General features: G+C 45.6%; 1 protein-coding gene across 3 annotated transcripts in view; it reads left to right on the top strand.

The window, feature by feature from the left end:
* The window catches only part of LOC144948497 (astrotactin-2-like), a 469552-nt gene that overhangs the window by 214760 nt on the left and 235259 nt on the right, over positions 1–19533 (top strand). The gene's annotated exons all lie outside the window — the stretch shown is intronic.

Genomic DNA, 19533 nt, shown 5'->3' with positions numbered 1-19533 from the left:
CAAAGGATTGGTTGTTTGCTCATTGCAGTTAATCACCAGCAATGCACCTTATCTGATTTGATCCGAGAGGCTAAGCAGATTTCGAGCCTGGTTAGAGCTTGACTCAGTGACCCGCAGCGCTTCTCAGGTGTTGGAGGCCCAGAGTTGGCAGTGGCTGATCCGAATCGGAATTTTTAATTTCTACTGGAGGAATCCGATGAGCTATGAAGCAGAGGTCGCAAACGGGTTTTGATTCCTTACCCGTACCCGTACCCGGCCGCACCAGGGTCGCAAACGAGTACCCGTACCCGGCCGTACCCGTACCCTACCCGTACCCGGCCGGGTAACGGGTAGGGTACGGGTATCGGGTACCTGATTGCGACCTCTGGGATGAAGCCATGTCGCAGGCGCGGGTGGGTTGATTCTAGGAACTTAAATTGTGAGAAGAGACAAGACGTTGGGAAATGAGTGACAAACGGTTACTCACCAGTGACTCACGGCCTACCCGTACCCGTACCCGGCCGCACCAGGGTCGCAAACGGGTACCCGTACCCGTACCCGGCCGGGTACGGGTAGCCGGGTATCGGGTAGGGTACGGGTTTCGGGTACCCGGTTGCGACCTCTGCTACGAAGCTCTTTTTGCACAGATGTCCACAGATGGCCAAGAGAGTGTCAGTGCCTGGGACGCGTGTGAGATGACTCTGGCTCCTCGGGTTCCCCCCCCCCCCCCCCACGTACTACGCGCTCGTCAGCAGTATTTACCAACTAGAAAATGTAAAGATGCAGCCCTGCAATTACTTGCTCATGGCATTGCTGGCAGAAGGGGGCCTTCGCTCGAGGCGGAGCTCTGGAGAGCTTATTTAGGGGGTATTTAGCCCACTCTTACATGTTGCACTGAAGCCTTGGGAGAGGTGTGAGTAATCACATTGGCCACATTTCCCTGTTGAATATCAATCCCGAAATCCAGTCTCGAGACTCGGTGAGGTTTTACTGGATATATAATCGTCATCTTGCAAGTTCTGAAATTGGGTCAGCAGTTATTTTTGGAGGAAATTAGTCAACGTATACAAGCTCTGTTGATAATTCCCCATTCACACGGATTCTAAAGATGCATCAATGATTCTCATCATTAATAAAAGCTGATGCTACAATAAAGATAGCTGAACTAGCGTATCGATCGTGTTCCTTTCGGCAACACAGTCCAACAATGATACATAATTTAGTTTGGTTGCTTGTTAAAATAACTTCTTGCTATAAAGTGCTTACACTACACTTTGCATTCCGTTCCGTGTTCGTAACATCTACGTCCTATTCTTTTGTAATTAGTTTCTCTCTCTCTCTCTCGTTCTGTTTAACTTTTGTTTGCTTTTATTTTCCTGCGTGGCGATATAAACGGCTGCAGGGCCCGCGTCACTTCCACTTAGCGTGTTCCTTGCGAGCGTTGTCATCTTCTGAGTTCTGCAACGAGATCACAGTAATCAGGCCCCAGCTTGCGGAAGGTAACGTTGGAACGGCTAACGGGGGGGGGGGGGGGGGGGGGTGACGACGCCAAGGAACATCAGCGACACAACAGCGGAATGTTCCGCAGCGTATCGCTATCCCTCTTCGCACCTCCGGTGGGTATTTGGCCTACTCTTCCACGCTGGCCATAATGCCTCGGAAGAGGTGGGAGTCCCCACGCTTTACCCCACCACATTCCACCTGCCGATTGGCCATTGACACACATTTCTACTTGCCGAGCGAACAACACGGAGATCAAATCGATACGGCGACTTCTGTATCGCAAGGCCAGTGTGCTAAACGTTACACCACGGGCAGGATAATATTTTTATTTTTTAAAGTACTTATAATAACTATCAATACTTCTTGTAAGCAGTATTGTTATTCTTATTACACTATGTAACACAATTTTTGTTCCTGGGTAGTAAGTGTTATTTCGTAATTTCTCATGCCTAAAAAGTTTAGAAAATGGCTATTATTCCCCACAAACTTTGCTTTTGTGACCAGGACAGTGATATTTTGAAATTTACCGATTTTCAATGAGAAAACGGGCGAATTTGTGTCTTTTCGTTCACATGAAGTCAGAAAAAATCAACATATGAATCAAAATTAACATGTATTTATAGTAGAGTGATACAAAAATTACGACAAAAGATTTAGAGGTGAGTAGTTTTTCGAGATTTACAATTATACTATAAATCACTTTCGCGAAACAGCCCCCAAATGTAGTCTCCCATCATGTGTTCGTTATACTGTCCTTGGTAGCGGCGTTCAAAGTCCAGTATATCCTGGTAGAAGGGCTCGCCTTGCTCCTCCGAGTACGCTCCCATGTTCTCCTTGAATTTATCAAGATGAGCATCAAGGATTGGGACTTTGAGGGACATCCTACAGCCCATTGTGCCGTAATTCTTCACCAGAGTCTCAACCAGGTCCACATAGTTTTCGACCTTGTGATTGCCCAGGAAGCCACAAACCACTGCGGCGAAGCTGTCCCAAGCCGCTTTCTCCTTACTAGTGAGCTTCTTGGGGAATTCATTGCACTCCAGGATCTTCTTTATCTGTGGTCCGAGAAAGACACCGGCTTTGACCTTTGCCTCAGACAACTTAGGGAAGAAGTCTTGAACGTACTTGAAGGCTGCCGACTCCTTATCTACAGCTCTGACAAATTGTTTCATAACGCCCAATTTGATGTGCGGTGGTGGCATCAGCACCTTCCGGGGGTCCACCAGTGGCTCCCACATGACATTGTTCTTCCCCACAGAGTACTCGGTCCGCTGTGGCCAGTCCCGCCTGTACCATCCTACAAAAATGCATTTATTTCACCCATGACTAATGTGTAAGAGATTCTCGCAACATTTTTCATATATGATATATTTTTTCAAATATATCATATTGTAAAACATTTAAAAATTAAAAACTTTTACAAATTAAATGTTTTTAACAAATTTTACAACGTAAAATTCAAAGCAATAATTGTCCATCTTACCTTCCAGAGTTTTTGTTGCATTGCTCGCAGGTGAAATGAGGTGCCCAGGGTTTGTCTTGATCCCCGACAGGCATGCCGAAATATACATTGTAGGCCTCACACATCTTAGCAGATGCTTCCACAGAGTACTTTTTCACTCTTGTCTTCATAAATTGGCCGCAGACATAGCAGAATTCGTCTGCCGGATGTTTGCAGCCTCTTGATGCCCTCTCAGGTAAATGCAGATTTGTATCCACTTAGGCAGCTGGAACTAAACTGAACTGGTGGGCTTAAGGACGCTGTATTTCAAATCCTATTTATATTACTGGAAAGTTCTAGAATGTTCTAGAAGTTACTCCAAGTTTACTCAGCACTGAATCCATCTGGAATGTTCTGGAAAATAGGTACATTTCAAAATATCACTGTCCTGGTCACAAAAGCAAAGTTTGTCGGGAATAATAGCCAGTTTCTGTACTTTTGAGGCATAAGCAATTAGGTTATAACACTAATCAGGAAAAAAAAAATTGTTACACTTATTATTGTATATTGAAAACTAAACGCTTTAAAACTTTTTTACGTTTAGTTTGTTGTCCTTCCCTGCACCTCTGATGAGCACGGTTGGCTAAGTATTGCGCGAAATAATTTCAACATGCATACATACATACGTACATGCGTTGTTAATAATAATACTAAAAACCTTTGGTCGATGCACTTCCTGTTGAAGGCCTCCCCATGCCATGTCAGTCACGGGGTGCTGTTTGACCATACTTCACCACAATGGTCAATGCAAGTTTGGTGAATGGGGTACCTAGAACCGGTTCAGATATCATTTGCCACTGATGTTAGTTGTGGCCGGGAATTCAATTCAGGTCGCTGAGTTTTGTAGTGTGGTTACGCTAACCGCTTTTTTCCACCTCCGCACACGCAATTCTACACGGCATCGCAAAGCCAGGGATCTGGTGGTGAAAATGAATCATGAAAACCCGGCGAGACTTTTTCTGGCAAGCAAAATAAATTATTACGTATCTCTGTGTTTGCAGTTTTATTCACGGACAACAAGTTTAATGAAATACACACCAATCTTGACAGTTGATAAGAAAATAATGCAAGCGTCAGAGATATGCTGTGTTTTTTTTTTAAGTTACAGGGGCACCACTGCTTCCTAGAGATTTTTGTTTTATCTGGCGGCATTATTTACTTCAAGCCCTGCCAAGTCACCCGCTTGCCTCTTCTCCCCACGCACCTCCCTACCTCCCCGATTCTTGCTTGGAACATTTCGCGCCCCTCCCTCTGTAGCTCCACGCTGCATTAACAGATACCTATCATCAACCACCCAGTAGCTGTTGTGGGGAAGGGCGGCGGTTTGAACATCACGCTGCTGGTTGCGGAGATAGTTGTAGCCATCGCGCCTGTGATTAATGTGCTTGTCACGGCCAATAGGACCCCTCACAACATTACACGGACGCTGCAATTTCATCTTGGCCGGTGTGGCCCATGCGTTGTGCGTTTCCAGCCACCCGGCTAAAGGAATGACAGATATACCGTTCCACGGGCTGTTTATCCGGCCCACGCAATAGGTGCGAGCGTTGTTATTTACCCACTCCGTTTGTTTGTTCGTTTATGCGTGCATGCAAACTTCTTAAAATCGTTGCCAATTATCGCCACTGCAGCGGTTTTTATTTCGCCCTCCTCCTCTTCCTGGGATATTGTATAGAGGAGGACTCCCATTAACCGCTGCGATATTGCCCGTGACTTGAAATATCCTGTTGCCCGAGACTCCATTTTTCCTATCATCTGCAGTTATCTGTAGATTTCCCCCAACATACCTTAAGGACGGCATCCTATTATCCGCAACCATCTTGCGAGTAAGAAGAGTTTATGGGCGGAAATGTAGAGGATAATGCGCGATTATCCACTATTTCTTCCCACGGTTAAGCGGAGTAAATTTGCGGATGTCCCTGGCGGGTGACAGGGTCTGCGATCCTGGTTCTCCGCATCACCATGGATAAAAGGAGCTCTCCTGGATTTAATATTTTTTTTATTTCACATTTTCACTTAAGTTTAATGTCTGAATTTCGGAATTTGAAATGGAAATACTTCTCTTCCTTTTTTAATATTCTCAACAAACTATTACGGAGCCGTATTTCACGTTGGAAATGCGTAATGAAAATCCCTGCTGTAAAGAGAAAAAAAATGTAAACACGATCGGGGGATAAGAAAAGTGCTCAGCATAAATGAGAAATATAATCGCAAAATAATCTGTAAAGCTTTTGCAATTGCTGGCATAGCCCTGTCTCGATTTAAAAGCCTTTATGTGTGTGATTGGTTTTTAGTTAAGGTGAGGAATGTCAAGTTTAGTGGGCATACCGACAGCTCATAGATTAATTTTCTTGTCATGCACGGTTCACCCATCATTTTTGCACCTTTCCTGCAAGACCCTTCCCCAAACGACTTTGGGCACACATCTTACCAAGGATCACTTTGCCAATTCTGCCTACGTGCTAATGTAATGCTCATAACCTGTCCTCAAATCATCTAACCTTAATTGCTTTCCTACATCTTTATTACATCAGCTGGTACCCATAATTCCCTATGCACCCACTTGGCAGTAAAACAAGTTTATGGTGACAATTAAATGTCATATTTTCTCCACTGCTGATGTATTATACATACACAGTAATTGAAGCTGGCAGTGTGTGTGTGTGTGGGTGCACAATATTCGAATTTTCTCGATACTTATCCTATAATGGAGCCATTTCAGTGGTTCTCCTTTTCTGTACAATGCAATTGCCTAAAGGCCGAGCGTTTAGCGAAATGCTTTCTCTGAAGGGAGCCTGCGATGCAAGTCGTATGCCAGGCGTAACTCCGGCCGCATCCGAGTGAGTGAAACGCCAAAAAAGCATTCGACCACTGCCTCTCACTCGTGCGTAACCTCCGCGCATTTTAAAACGATTCCAGCTCACAATGTGCCTTCCCCCTGGGAGCAGGAAGAAAGTAATGAAATAAGAAAAACGGAATTGTTACCCGTGAACAATTGTGCGCAAACGTGCGCTGGTTTGCGCGTACTTATGTCCGTCGTCAGACCCATAGACCTGCACGTATGCCCATAGACCCACATAGAGACCCATAAACTCACATAACATACACTTACACATTTACATATATGCATACAGCACGCTGCCTGTGACTAATTGAACGTAAGCGTGCGTGATCTCATCACCTTTCAGATGCTAAGCTGTTTGTAGCCTGGCTAGCACTCGGATGAGGGAGACAGTCGATGAATGCAAGGTGATTTTGGCTTGTAATGTGAGGTGTCTCAAATGAGATAGGATCGCAAAGGATTCTCAGTTCTCTCAGTGTGGAACTTTGAATGACTCCCCCTCGTATGAGTAAAGTTCTCTCCAGAAACTATGACTGTCCGCGACGAGCCAAACACTCATCAATGAAATTGGCCAAACTTTCCGATGCAGCACGCTCCTTCAACGTAGTCTTGAAACTCAGCGAGCCTTTCCTGGCTAACTGCAGGAAATAATTGCCTTGGAGTGTGCACAACACTCTCGCAATCGCCGGACCAATGGGAGCCACAAAACGTCAATCGTTCCTCGTGGAAAGTTACCTGTGATGGATTGATTGCTGCCATTGTCAATGAGCAGGCAGTGTGCCTCCTCCTTCTTGTGGACAACTGTGAAAAAGAGGGTCATACATAGCTCAAAGGATTCCTTCAGTATATATTGTGTATGTCGGTCGTCTTTCGAACCGTACTTAGCCAGCCGCGCTAATAGGAGGTGCGGTAAATAATATGATTATTCTGATTCTGGACCGGACCAAAACTCGCCCGAGGGGATGCCCCCGCTCAAACCCGGTGCTTGCGGAGCCCCGGCTAGTGGCGATGGATCGTGACACCTGCGGGAACATTCGACGAAAACAGCCCCATTGATGGCTGAGCGATCACCACTGCAGTACTACCACTGCTGCCACCCACCCAAGCAGTTCACTGATTTGTTCAGAATTGGGGCCCACGATTCAAGTGCAAAATTTTAATATTCTTCTTTCGTATGGCTGATGTAGATGCCGAGCAACAACTGCAATTTCACATGCAGGTGGTCAAGCCAGACAACCGTGTCAGGAACAGTGGAGAGTATCGCTGTGATGTCTCCTTCGTATTTGTGGATGGGGCATTGCATTGTTTGACGTTATACGGTCTATTCTGGGTGACCACAGCCGCACACTGGAGAGTTTTTAATGTTCCACTTGTGCATCAGGTGTTCCATGATTTGTGCAGCGGATGCGATTTAACGTTGACCATGAGTCAAATAATTTGCCATATTTTTGTTTTCAAAGTCTCGTCTGTTTTGCTTCTAATTTTCTACTGCTGCCGCCCTTCCCAGCAATTCACTGAGCTGTCAAGATGTGGAGCCCACGATTCAACTCAAGATTCGAATAATGTCACGTCTCTCGTTTTCAACTTCTTGTCTGTATTACTTCAAATTGTCTCCGTCTTGTGGACAACTTCGTTCGCCCCGTTCGCACACGGCCAGAACGTTCATTTGCGCGCAAAACAGTTGATCGATTCTCGCACGTAGCTAATTCGACGCGTGTGTATATTCTACCTAAGCATGACAATCGAGTGCAATTGGTTGAATCTATAAATGCGTCTAGGGGAGGTGCGGGCGATGGTGGCGGTGGGGAAGGGGGAGGGGGGTTTACATCGGCGTAGGCCGTGCATTGTGGGATCGAACGCCCTGATGTGTGCGCTGCGGCGCTATTGATGCCGCGTGTCCTTCACGTCGGAAAGGGCCCCCGTGGGAAGAGGCGAGAGACAACTTTGCCGCAGATGGCAACGGTGCTTCGAATTGCACGCGATGGAAGGCGATGAAAGTTGTAACGATTTCTGACGATGGGAATTTCAAATATTAATTCGTGAATTGGTTTTGCTAAGTGAGGGATTTTTAGCATCATTCGGTGTTCTTGTGTGTATGTGGGGGGAGCGGTAGTGTAGCGGTTAGCGCTCTGCGCTACGAACCTGGTGATCCGGGTTGGATTGCCACTCACGGCCAACACCGGTGAACCGTTTCTGGGCCTCTACTAGATAGGCTCAGCCTCAAATGAGTACCTGGTGAGATGTGTAAACATCACCACTGGGGATGCAAAGGCAGCTGAGCGTGATGTTGGCCACTCACCCCCTCGTGTACCGTGCCGGCCTTAATAGGTGCTCGCTAACAGTCTGTTGAGGCTATACGGCGCGGGGGGGGGGGGTCTTTGTGTTGCTTTATCGTTTCTGTTTGGTAACCACTCGAAGCTACTTTGTGATGCTTCTGGCGTAAAAAGTCCAGTGTCACCACATTTTATGGACTTCCTTCCCACCCCCGTATTTTATTGCAAAAGTTGGGGTGCGTCTTATCATCCAGAAGATGTGTGTGTGTGAGAATATATTTGTATAGCTTTATGGACACTGGCAACAAATTAGTGACTGAGCGATGTGATATCCAACAGTGTTTTAGAAAGGCCAGCAAGCTGAAATTTGGCACAAATACATTTTAAAGAGTATGCTTGTAACTTGGAACGATTTGAAATGTCAAATAAAAAAAAATTTGTTTCGTCAAATGAGAACCCGTAGGTTGATTAGTTTCACTCATAGGGCAAGGTCATTCAAAGGTTAAATCTACATCACAATCAGCCAGTTCGTTCGTTTCTCAGTCCGCTTGTCCTGGTGATGGTCACGGCAGCAGCGTGTTGCGTAGTGGCGGTCCACACCTCCCAATCCCTGGCGACGGCTCCAGCACTACTACACTCTACACTACACTATACACTACTATACACTACTACACTCTACACTACACTATACACTACTACACTCTACACTACACTATACACTACTATACACTACTACACTCTACACTACACTATACACTACTACACACTACACTACACTATACACTACTATACACTACTACACACTACACTATACACTACTACACACTACACTACACTATACACTACTATACACTACTACACTCTACACTACACTATACACTACTACACTCTACACTACACTATACACTACTATACACTACTACACTCTACACTACACTATACACTACTACACACTACACTACACTATACACTACTATACACTACTACACTCTACACTACACTATACACTACTACACACTACACTACACTATACACTACTATACACTACTACACTCTACACTACACTATACACTACTACACTCTACACTACACTATACACTACACTATACACAGGGAACTTGCTCGCAGTCAATCCGCTTACTCTCACAACCAGTTCTGCCGTTTCAGGGTCTGCTTGGAAGCATTCATCGGTCAACTTTCAGGGCCATGTATATATATGATTTTTTTTTAATTATTACACGAAGAATTATGATCATTTCGTGAGAATGGGCTGGAATGTAAGGATAGGGAAGGGCGTGACACAGGAGAGCCGCAGTGTTCTAGAAGCGGTGGGAAAACAGAGGATCCATGCTGCACCGTACCAATAACAGGCCAGCGAGGAGTGTCCGTACGAGACCGAGGGCCCTATCCTTGATGGCGTTGCGCCATCAGTGTTGAACTTGGCCAGAACGTCAGTGGAATCTATCATTTGCCCCGCATCACAACACATCAATCTGTCTGTCCTTTGGATACTGTTTCTAGCATCTGATATATCTCTTGACACTTTGTCACTTTTCTTTTTGAAAAATGTGTCCATACAGTAATTGCCTGTTTGGAGAGGGTGATTTTTTTTGCCATTGAGCTCTGTCTTTGTCGTGACAGTAAGGGGTCTCTTTACCATCCCCAGGGGGTTTTTTTGTTGTTTACTTTTTGCTCTTTCCCCACTTATATTCCAATTCGCGCCGTTCATGTCACCATGCGAAATGGCTCAATTTCCGTGAAGAAGTCCCATAGCCAGATGTGCATCTCACCCTGTGTCGGAGAATGGTCCCACGAGATGATGTCACAGAACTTCTTCTGAAGCACTTTCAATAGCTCATTATCCACACATAGGGGGTCCACATGTTTCACGTGCCCCGTAAGGTTCATCACATGGACCAAACATTTTTCGGAATAAGTAAACTTAAGTTAAGCACCAAACTTAAGGATAGTTTAGTTTGTGTGTGTGTACAAAATCAGAGATTACTGTGCTGAGATCATCAAAGTATTACAATTGAGAAGCTAGTTTAATCACGGTTGGCTAAGTGGATTCGTAAAGAGGATTTGAAATTATTGGTGCTATTTGAGTGCTTGTACCCTGAACCACCCAACGGTCTCACTCATTGTTTGACATCTGATAAGAACTCAGCCTAGTATTTGTCAAACAGAAGAAGATGGAATCCTCTGTGTGACTCCCAACGAGCCCCTACTTACACACCTTCTTCTTGGGAAATATATAAGGCAAAAGGTGGGCGGCAAGAGAAAGAAAAAGACAGACCTGGGGTGGGTGGGTGGGTAGGCCGGGGGTGGGGGGAGTGATGTCTAGGAGCGGACCAAGATCGGCTCAGTGAGTATCATGAGAGCTTGTGTCAAGCGCAAGTACTGCAACACGTTGACCTTTGACCTCCGAACCCCGGAGCTTGCATAGACGGACGGATTGATGGAAATGTAATTATGCATCCCCGGGACCACGTGTTGCAATGTCCGAGCAGGCATGGACATACTTCAGCAAAAAACAAATCAAACAAAGATTGATTGCGATCGTTAAAAAAATTCGATGGAGTGCATTGCACACACCGCAAAACCTACTCGGATGCACCGCATCTTGCAGGCGCGAACAAGGCCGCAGAGGATGTGACACGGGACTCGACTGTCAGCTAAATCCATGCTCCATCGTCCAACTGAGGCCTGAACAGCCCCCGTGTGGATCTCTCCGAGGTGTCAAACGTTGACCCGTCACCGCCGTGGCAAACGGCACGGATATTGAACTGTCAGGAATTTGGCCCGGCGCTCGAATGGTTATGTGCGAGGGAATCGATAGCCGGGATCCTGTGTCAGAACACTGCCCGTGGTGGTGAAGAGAGGAGCTGAGTGATAGAAACTTACCGCTGCAGATCACAAACATTGAGAAACACCGCTGTGCTTAGCAGCTGCACGGCTGTGTACTCCAGCATGAATTTTACCAAATGACTTCCGCACTGGCAGACTAAAGTATATGGCCACTGTAATACACTGATACATATGGTGGCTTAGTCTTTCCGTACATCCTGTTATCTAGCACACTCTACCCCCATCAGGTCCGTGTTGGCAGCGTATCTGTCTAGTTCGTCATACAAATGAACTCCGCAAGCGGTGTGCTGCGTGTAAGCGCTGACGCCGTTTGTGAGTGCTGACGCCCTGTGTAAGCACTGACCCGGTATGGAAGCCCCGACGTCGTGTGTAAGCGTATTCTGTGCAAGGGATCTGGCGACGTTTGTACAGAGACCTGTATTTAAATGTTGCAATAAACACATTTTTTTTACAATTTGTGAATTAAATTGATTAATTTGAAAAACCGGCCCAGCTTAAATGTCACCCATTAAATAACCCTCATAATGAAATAGCAGGTAAACATTGTTTTTTTTGCCTAGAACATTTTAAATCAAACTTAATTACATTTTTCAACTTTTTGGCCGCTTTTATTATTATCATCTGATTTTGTAACGTAATAACTCTTTTGTCTAATGTTCGTGTCTGTCGGGTTGTATTCAGAGGATTGGCGTATATGGAACAAGCTTCTTGGGCAAACTAAATCAGAACATCTGTCTCCAAGTTGTGGGTTAGTGGGTTCGAATCCAATGTAGGTGATATTTGGCCTACTCTTCCATGCTGGCCAGCCACCTTGGAAGAGTTGAGGACCCACACACTTTCTCCCACCACACATGGACTCCCATTTGGAGTGCACATCGTAAATCTTCCTTCAACCAATATCCTGAAGCAAAAGATTAGTGCTGGATTCAACTGCATTCGCAAACGTGATTTGTAACTTTCATCCTCACCCGTGTATCGATATTTCAATTTTAACGTTTCATTTTACTAAGGGACTATTTTGGTGTTGTTGTCTTGGTGTGGTTTGGGACTGTTCTTGCTGTTGTTTTGCTGCCTTACCCATTGGTGTACTTATGCAATATCAACTTATACACTTTATCTCCGTTACGTATTTATTTTTCGAGATTTGCTTACCTCTCCGAAACTTTGCACGCCTATCGTTGCTTGTGTTGTTTATTGTTGCTGTAAATGTATGACCCGTCACTACTGGACATCTGTGAAAAAAGAGCTTCACGGCTTATCGGATTTCTCCATGATAAATAGAGATTCCGATTCTGTTTAAACTGCTGGGTGGATGACAGCGGGGGTGGGCAGGGGGGGTGAGGCGGGGGGGCGGGTGTCTTTACAAAGAACTAAAATGCTCACGGTTTCAACTCCCTGTGGCAGAAGATCGAACCTACTGCCTCTGTTCCATTGTCCTAACCCCCGCACCAGGCCAGCATCCCCATGTGCAATACAAAACGTTATCAAATAAGCCTGCCTGAGCTGACTGGGCGGCTCGGAGATCAGATCACTGAGCCAGCAACGCCGAGGCCGTGGCTTTCGAATCTGGGTCGAAGCCACCCACGATTAAACTCGCCTCTCGAATGTAGCAGGTTGATTGGTCTCGCCCTGTACGCCACCGATGGCAGCGCACGTAACAACAACGCCCTTGCTGGAACCCGATTGTAGTACGCGTGCGAGATCAGTGTTCGCCAGCACGGACGCTGGCACGTATTTACGGACACCAGTTTCTGTACATGGCTAATGAAAGTGGGTTGCGTAAAATCTCGGTTGTTGCACATCTTAACTTTTAATGGTTAATTTCAAGATGTTGGTTTCATCTTTTTGGTTGTTTCGGTAAAGTGACGTAGAAGGAAAATAATAAAATAATAAAAATAAAACATAATAAAATAATTATCACGACGTTTCAGGTCTGTCAAGTAGACTCTGTCTACTTGACAGACCTGTTCTCCACCTGAGGACGGCTGCTTGCGTTGTGGCCGAAACGTCGTGAGAATTATTTTATTATGTTTTATTTTTATTATTTTCCTTCTACGTGACTTTACCGAAAGAACCAAGAAGATGAATCCCTGCAGTCACGAAAGCTTTAAATCGAAATGTTGGTTTCAAATCACATTTTACCAAACCAGATGGCATCAATAAGGAAATATATTAGGCTGTGGGCCCATGGGATATTTGATGTGTCTGTGTTGAGCTGTAAGGCCACACCTGTGCACAAAAAGGTTCGTGACAATAATTACGTCAGTGCTTGGCGAGAAGAAAGACCCACTATGGCCTGAAAAACCCACACGTTTCAACCGAAAACGCAGAGACGAGAACGGCAGGTACACGGCACTTTTGTACATAGTGCTAGAAACCATCAACAGTTCCTGAAGGGCATGCTGACAATGTAACGCTGAATTGGCTACAAACTGAGAGGGGTTGATACCAGGACAGGATTTAGCTGTCCAAATAAATCCCGCTCACACACGTTGGTTCCTGAAGTGTCCTACTACTGCATTAGCTGGTATTGGGAATCAGATTATTTTATGTGTATATATAATTTAACGTTTTGTATATATATATGAAGCAGTGTAAATAATACATTGTTTTTGGTCATATGTGTTTGTAAACACCACTGGCCAGTGAAACAAATGTTATTTGTGTGTGTGTATCTAATAGAATATAGACAATCATGACTGACTAAGTGACAGATGTGACATCTAGTGATGTTTCATAAGGGCTATGAATCTGAGTGAATTTTAATTATCTACATTCTATTGGTGTTCTACAAGGGCTAGACAACTGAAATTGGGTGCAACTGTAATTGATTGGATATAGATATATAAACATCTACAGACTTAATTTTTCTAATTTGGGCGCAAAATATTACAGCCCAGATTCAGGGCCAATGGGTGATGTTAAAAGCATAATTGTATTTTCGATATTGAGAGACCGATTTGTGAAGACGCATCACCTGATTGTCTGTGTTGTTACCGGTTACCGTACATGAACGCCCAGCAATCTATGGGTGTCCAAGCCAAAGGCCTGAACAGTAACAGTAATCTTGATTTGAAGCTTTCGTGACTGCAGGAATCCATACTCTTTGGTTCTTTCGGTAAAGTCACGTAGGTATAAAATAAATATATCACGACGTTTCGGGCGCAACACAAGCGTCCGTCTTTCCCACCTGATGACGGACGCTTGTGTTGCGCCCGAAACGTCGTGATTTATTTTATTTTATACCTACGTGATTTTACCGAAAAAAACAAAGTATAGTAATAGTAATGCCAAATCTGTAATTATCATGCCCAATGTTTGCGCGGGAAAGCCAAGGCTGAGTCTCAGTACTTTTGTCTGACGTGTGTTACACGTCGCTATGTTTGACAGTAACACTCCCGAGTGATGCAGGTCATTCTTGAAAAATGAGACTGCTGGTCTCTTAAAGTTGTCGCGAGGTTAAGCAAATAATCTTCAAACTCGGCTGATCCTTCCCTTGCTTTGGAATATTACACTGCAGCAGCATGAGAGTTCAGTACAGAAGTCAGGCAAGGCTGGGCTGAGATTGGGAGGTTTGGCCAAATATAGGGCCACGCAGTAACACGCCCACACTGCAATGCGGACAAATAAGCGTATAGACATCTGGAACCCAGGTAATTAAAGTTTGTTGAGCTCAGTGTGCGGTGTCTGTCTGTTTGAACAACACACAGAGACCCGGTGTAGTCCCTCTATCGAATGATGCACGCCGGCCCTGTCTTAGCTGCTCAAATACAGACAGATCAAATGTATTAGGTTTCATAAATGCGAGTCCGATGTATTATGATTATTATTAGCGATCGCAAGGTGCAGCTGAAAACGCCCGAAGAGTGTTCGTAGCAGCAGAGTTTCCGTTGTGGCAAGGGGAGAGCATTGTGTACTGAAATCGGATCAACCAACTTTTAGAATAATTCACAAGACCTGTCAGGCAATCATTTACAGTTAGTATGTGTGCTGTAATGGGGTATATAAGTGGCTATTCATCACTATTTTTATGAATGTTAATATGTTTTTGACTGCTTACTAAAAGACCCACGTCTGCACTTGCCAATAATCTACCAACCCGCCCAGTGGTTGCGGTCAGAGCCTGGTTGTGAGTGTGCGCGTTGTAAACACGGGCCATTAATTTATGACTTATCACCAACGTATTGATGCCCTTTAAAATTCGGTCTGTAAAAGCCCCTTAATATTGCATTCCGGACCAAATGGTAACTTTATTATCTCGGTCAATGAAAAGCAATGCCGTGGAAATATTGTGTTTGTCCTTTGCATTTGGCGGCCGTCATCGCAGACACCTCGGGACGCATTTAAATAACGCGTGAAAAGTTCACCTCCGCAGTTCATTTCAAAATATCAAGATTAATTTGATTCGCATTATTCCTCGGCAAGTGTTTTCACCGTGATTTCTATGCACAGCCACGCACCTGGCATTTTGCTACTGAATGACTCGGTGTCTCTGCTCGTGAATCCGGCGCTCTGCCCCGGCGCGGTGTTTGCGCGCCGCGAATTTTTTTTTTAATGCCGCAGCAGAAAAAAAATTCAGCCTCCGTGGCATTTGCGTCGGAGCTGCTTTGCGGGGTAAAGACGCAGCCCTGGAAGTGTCTTGCTCATGCTGCTGCTGGCGGAAGCGGCCTCCACTTCGACGAAGCTCCCGGGAAAGCACCTCGAGAGGGCATTCGTTTTGCTCACTCTTCCTCGTTGGCCGGACACCTCGCGAGGGCCTCCGATACACGGGATGATTGATGATGTGATGGGCCCACGCGAAGCCGGGTACAGAAGCATTGCCGGAGACATTTTCACTTGCAGTTGAAAACCAGCACTTGCGCTGAGAGGAGACTAGGGGAGCCTTACCACCACTCGCCACTACGCTCACCACCACACGGCATACACCAAACTCACGACAACCCACATACACCACGCTCACCACCACACCCTACTCCACACTCACCGCAGGGAGTGTGCTTCTCGACTAACTGTGGTGTACCAGATGGGGGGGGGGGGGGGTCGGGGGTGATTTAAGAACCTGTGCTCCGTAATTTCAACTGCCGTGCCTTGAGATGGAACCGGCGGCCTCCGAGTTGCAAGTACGGTGTGCTATCCCATTACCCCGCGTCAGTACAGGCTTTCTGAATGCACTGGTGTTTTGTGTGTGTGTGCCAATATTCGCAGCGTTGGCAAGATTGCTTTTGAAAAGTAATATATAAGCAGGCCCCTTACAACCTGGGTAATATAATGTCTAATCTATGACAAAAAAATGAGAAACTATGCTCAGCTTGCAGTTTGTAACTTTAATAAAAATATACTTTACGTCTTCAATGTAAACAAACTGGATTTAACTATTTTTCAGTCGGTTTGACAGTTAGTGCGCTTTGAGTCTTATTTTTCTGTAGATATTCACACAATGGTTCATTCTGATTGGAAGGAGCCAGGCACCTATGGTGTTGATGATTAAAATCCTACAACCTATAGAATTTCAGAATAAAAATTAATCTTGCCAGCTTCATCGACCATAATAGAGTTTTTTTTTGGGTTATATTGTGAAAATATAAATGTGTCGTTAAACCCGCTACCACCCGACACAGCCAATTAGTAAGGGTTGTCGTGTAAACAAAACATGCCAAAACATGCCACGTCACAAACCTTACTAATTGGCTGTCGGGTGGTAGCAGGTTTAACGGCACATTTATATTTCCGCGATATAACCAAAAAAAAACCTATTTGATGGATAATATTGTGTTAAACCTGCTTCGTTTGGTGGTACATGAAGGACCGCCTTATGGCTGTGCCCAAGTAAAAAAAAATACATGCAAGTAATTGGGGAGACCTGTAGACATTTACTTAGAAATAACCTAACCTAATCAATGACATCATTAACCTTTGTTGGAAACAAAGTTAGTGTTTTATTAAAGATCACTTCCCAATGAGGTCAAAGGGGATGTTCAAAGGTCATAGCGCCGAGACGCATTTTCTGTGATGGTCTCGACCTGGTCATCACTGACTGCACAATAATTCTCGTGAAATTATTCTGAAAAAAATGCCTGCACTTAATTTGGATAAATTCCAGCTCTGAGGATTAACACATTCCTGTGGAGGCAGCTGGTAGGAACGTTGGGTTGCTCGGTCAATGGCCAGGGTCAACGGCGGCGTGGTGTATTCCGCAAATATGCCCGACTGTGAGGGCGGGCACAAGCCGGCGTGAGTAGGTTAAACGTTGAGTTTTATAAGGGCACCACGGGGTGACCAGCCCCTCCACACCTAGCCCCACCCCTCCCACCCCCCTCCCAGCCCCACCCTCCCCACCCAGTCCCTCCCCACCCTCCCCTCCCCACCCAGCCCCTCCCCACCCTCCCCAGGCAGCCCCTCCCCACCCTCCCCTCTCCACCCAGCCCCACCCCTCCCATTTTTGGATGCACGACGGACGGACGGACACAATAATCCCCTGTGGGCTGGTGGAACCAGGTGGTTCCCACCAGTAAAATTGTTAGTTGGTCATGCGACGAGCATTTGCTGTCCGTAGCAGGCAGGTGATGAAGTGCTGCCCCCTAGCCTGCGGAACAGAGAACACTGGACGTGATCTCAGAACAATCTCTGTGACGTACATATTAACTACTGAGAAGGCGCACAGTTGTCGTTCACTTTTCGAAAGGCAGGCGGGCGGGCCGTAAGCCGGTACCAAACAATTCTCCTAAACTCTGCGTAACTCTCTATATCAAGCTATTTTCAACCAATTACCGAGTCAGTTTAACGCGTAGGCTTTTGCGAGCAAAATCATCCATGGCATAGGATTTTTTGGGTTAGATCGCGTAAATATATAAATGTGTCATTAAACCCGCCACCTAGTTGTAATTACTGGTGAAACGTCATACTCAGTTTTTAAATGTTGTGGGTTTGCTCTCCAACACTGTGCTAGTAACGAATTGGGTGGTGGCGGGTTTAATGACACATTCATATATTTACGCGATATATCCCAAAAAAAACTATGCTATGGACAATTATTGAGTATTTGTATGAGTGGTCGGAAACAGGAGCACTCAGAGAAAAAAACCCACGCATGCAAGGGGGCAACACTCTATCCCATACAGTTTGAATAGATGTAGATTAGTGCACACTTTCTGTAGCGCATTCTGGCAATCCTTGGCGTGGCACCTCGACGCCCACAGAAAGGGGATTTCGTACGGTCCTCACCTCCACAGTGATGGATTGCAGGCGTATTTTGCCACTGCCCGTGGAATACGCGCTTTTCATCGGTTGCACAGGTCTTGTGCGAGATGCGAGTCGATTCTAGTTCTCCCCAAAATGACGCTGACCGCACAATCGGGATACGATTTGTGAAAAAAAAAAGTCAACGCAAAACGTCAAATATATTTATCACTTCCCAAAAGTTCTGGGCTGAGTGTAGGGAGGGATTGTAAAAGTTTAGTTCACAGTGTTTTTCAGGCACCAGTACGGTGCAATTAAAGTTGGTTACGAAGGCATACAGGGATGCCGCCATGGTGTAGTGGTTAGCACTAGATTTGTAATCCAGGGGTCACCGGTTACATCCCCATTGGTGCAAGCTTCTTAAGTACCCCCTGCCTTTGTCTTCACAGCAGCGTAACAGGTTTACACAGCTAGATTTGAAGCTTTCGTGACTGCAAGGATTCATACTCTTAGTTCTTTCGGTAAAGTCACGTAGGTAAAAAATGAAATTAAAATTAATAAATAATAAATTAAATATCACGACGTTTCGGAGGCAACACAAGTCTCCGTCATCAGGTGGGACTGTCACATCCACACTCACTTGATGCAGCAAATCTGGCTGTGACGGTCGCACCTGATGACGGAGACTTGTGTTGCCTCCGAAACGTCGTGATTTTTTTTTAATTTCATTTTTTACCTACGTGACTTTACCGAAAGAACTAAGAGTATAGGTTTACACAGCAGTTGGTCGATCGGCAGGTTGCGTGCGGTGGGGTGAAGTGTGGCTACTGCGGTCGCTGCCAACACCTTTGACCAAGGTGGAAGAGGAGGCCCGAAATACCTCTCTATAGATCTTCCTCTCGCAGCGTCCCTTCCACCATGAGTGGCATTCACAAGCAATCGCACGGCTGCACCTTTGGCTGTGGATAGAGACGCTCGTGGGACATCTCACCACGGTGGCTGCGAGATGTTAACTACCTCGTCTGGTGTATCAGGAGGTCGTGGGTTCGATCCCAACCCTGACGCTTGTATATTTGGAATTTGCATGTTCTCCCCGTGGTCGTGTGGATTTTTTTTACGGCCTCATTGGCTTTTCCCTTCCACATCTAGAATCAACGTGCATTTAGAGTAAGCCACTTTCTTGTGAGGTATCATTTGTGGCCAGGTCGCTTCCGAATAAGAGCTATATAGCTCAGTGGGCCTTACCTGGTGAAATAGAAATAGTTCAGTTTGGTTTACCTGTCAAGGGAAGGCAAAAAAAACCCACCAATGTTGATTCATCGAGCCCGGCGCGCCAGATGTGCCGCAGATGAACATCGCATGAAAGTGTCACGAAACGAGATCACACCCTG

Source organism: Lampetra fluviatilis, chromosome 49 (assembly GCF_964198595.1).
Source record: "Lampetra fluviatilis chromosome 49, kcLamFluv1.1, whole genome shotgun sequence".
In the NCBI taxonomy this organism is placed as follows: Eukaryota; Metazoa; Chordata; class Hyperoartia; order Petromyzontiformes; family Petromyzontidae; genus Lampetra; species Lampetra fluviatilis.
Note: the sequence above shows the minus strand (reverse complement) of the source record. Positions and strands in the feature narration are given on the sequence as shown.